Here is a 3,107-nt window from a genome sequence, read left to right as displayed (position 1 = left end):
ACTCACAGTGATGCCCATTCAGTTTCTGAGGTGGTAAATCTTTGCAGAAGTAGATTGCCCCATCTTCCTTCTGAGGAGTGGCCAGTGGGTTTGAACCACCAACCTTCTGGTTAGCAGTCAAATGCCTTAGGCACTATGTCACCAGAGCGCCTTTTAGTTACCTGTTGTTGTCATTGTTGTGATATGCCGTCGAGTTGGCCCCAACTCATAGCGACCCCTCCTTGGGTTTCTGAGGCGGTATCACTACGGAAGTAGGATTGCCCAACCTTCCTTCCGAGGAGTGCCTGGTGGGTTTGAACCGCCAGGCTTCTGGTTAGCAGTCAAGTGCCTTAGCCACTATGCTACCAGAGCTCCCTTAGTTACCTAGTGCTGCCTTAAAAAGAAATACAAGTGGGTGGCTTTAATGAATCTAAATTCATTTTCTCACAGTTCTGGAGGCTAACAGCCCAAATTAGGCTCTTGGCCTTGTTGACTCTTTCCTTGCTGGTAGCTCCAGGGCACTTCTTGGGTACTTGGTGTTCCTTGGATTGGAGATAATTCTCACATGTCATCTGTTTTCCCCGTGTGTGTGCCTCTGTGTCTATGTAGCTCTTTTTATAACTAGGAAGTGATTAGGATCCACCCATTACTGGTATGGCCTCAGTGACATAGCAAAAGAAAACGCTCTTTCCCAACAGGATTACATCCACACACACAAGGGCCAGGAATTCGACACACATTCTGAGGGACACAATTCAATCCACAGCAAGCACTAATGATTAAACCAACATTAAATAAAAATCTTTGAAGATGGCAGAGGAATCATTAGCCAAGGTATACAGCAGCCACTAGAAACTGAAAAAGGCAAGGAAATGGATAAAATTGCAGGCCCACTGGCACCTTGATTTTAATGGTATTAAATTAAATTAATTGTATCAAGATACTGCATAGGCAAAAAGACAACAAATTCCAAAGAGCCATAGTACTGTGACAACAACGCTGCCACATTTTTCTCATGGTGATCAGACAGGAATAGTGTATGTAATAATAGAGAATATGAAGAGATAGTTCCTTGACTAGAGCAACAAGTGGTGCCTGGATAGTATGAAAGTCTTTATACCCACTGATTATTGTTGTTGTTATGTGCCATGGAGTCGGACCCAACTCATAGTGACCCCTCCTTGGGTTTCTGAGGCGGTATCATTACAGAAGCAGATTGACCAACCTTCCTTCCGAGGAGTGGCTGGTGGGTTTGAACCACTAGCCTTCTGTTTAGCAGTCAAATGCCTTAGGCCCTAAGTTTCCAGAGCTCCAACACCCACTGATTAACAGTTAACAAATACTTAAGTTTCTCTTCTTTACTGATTATTCTAAATATTCATCAAGAAATCACTGTTGCACATAGACCCTTGAACTTTTAATACATCTTTTAATCAAACTGTTTATCTATACAGGGACCCTACAAAAAATATTTGCCCAGGCCCCTGCATGCCCTACAGGCAACCTTGACTCAACTCTATTTTCTCGCAGGAAGTCAAATAAATTGATTTGGCTTAAATTTTAATTTTGCACTTTTAACTCTCAACTTTATTTTCCTTCTATACATTTTATTTATATTGCATTTCATCTTTTTGCTTCTTCATTTTTTTTACCTCCTCTCCACCCTGTCGTTTTAAATCCAAAGCATAAGAAAATATATGTGTGTGTGTGTGTGCGAGAGAGAGAGAGAGAGAGAGAGAGAGAGAGAGAGAGAGAGAGAGAGAGAGGAGGAGGAGGAGGAGGGAAGAAGGGAAAGGGGGGGGAGGAGGCGAAAGAGAAGGAGGGGGAGGATGCGGGATGAGGATGGGAAAGTCAGAAAGATCAAAATAGGTATTGCTTGGGTGAGAGAAAAGGTTTATGTACAAATGCTATGTCTTTTCTGTCCACCTCCTAAGTGAGGTAATGTTAGAAGTGTAGCCCACAAAAAATTAATTTTGTCCCTGCATTGCTGTTGCCCAGAATCAAGGCCTCTATTTGTTATATGGACCAAGATCATTAGCATCAAAGTTGTTAGAAGAGTACCACGGCCAGCCAGAGAGATAACCCTCTTCCTACCATGACACCTGGGGCCAGCGATGTAAGCTGCTAACTTTGAAGTCTGGTCCCACACAACTGACTCCAATATAAGCACAATTTTGAGGAATCATAGACTTTTTTACCCCTGAAAAGAATCTTTAAGATCACTTTGCCCAAATATCTCATTATATACATGGGGATACTGAGGCCTGGAGAGGGTGTTTTGCCTGAAGCCACACGGTACATTAATTGTAAAGGTCTATCATATCCTCTTATAACCCTCCGACACAGTGCTTTAGAGTCAGACCATGTGACAACTCCACTGGGTTCATTCATTCACTCTGAATAAGTATCTTGTGAGTGCCTATTCTGTCAGGCAGTGCCCTATGTGCTAAAACACAACAGTGAAGAAAGATGCCTGCCCTCATGGAACTCACATTCTAAAAGGGGAGAGAATAAATGTAACAAGTACAGTATATATTTGAAAGTGAAATATATGGAAAATATATGCCATGGGAAAATAAAGCAGGGTAAGCAACGAGACAACTGAGAAAGGAATGGTTGCAATTGTAAGTAGGGTGATCAGGGTAGCTCCACTGAGAAAGTGGCATTTGAGAATAGACTTGAAAGAAGGTGAGGGAGTGAGCCATGTGGCTATGGGAGGAAGAGCATTTCATGCAGAGGGAACAGACAGTGCAAGTCCTTGGAGGGGAGTTTGCCTGGATTGTTTGTGGAACAGCAAAGAGGCTCGTGTGACTGGCAGAGAAAGTAGCAGAGTAAAAGGAGACGCAGTCAGAAAGGTAACAAGCGTCTCAGCTGAGGACCAGGAAGCCGGTATTGTATGGGGTCTAGATAATAAAGACAAAGGCCTTTAATCTGAGATGGGGAGGGGTGAGTTGTGAGCAAAGGAGTGACATGACCTGGTTTTAAATACTATGTTTTAACAGGATCACTCTGGCTGCCACGTTGAGTCAGAGCAAAATGCAGATCACAGTACTGTAATTACTTAATATGGCCCTTCTTGCCATAGACCTCCATTTTGCGATGTGTTATAAATCTTAGCATCAATGCCT

The sequence above is a fragment of the Orycteropus afer genome, unplaced genomic scaffold, assembly GCF_000298275.1.
Source record: "Orycteropus afer afer isolate SDZICR_OR568_19922 unplaced genomic scaffold, OryAfe1.0 scaffold00430, whole genome shotgun sequence".
NCBI classification, from domain to species: Eukaryota; Metazoa; Chordata; class Mammalia; order Tubulidentata; family Orycteropodidae; genus Orycteropus; species Orycteropus afer.
This window is presented reverse-complemented; position numbering follows the sequence as displayed.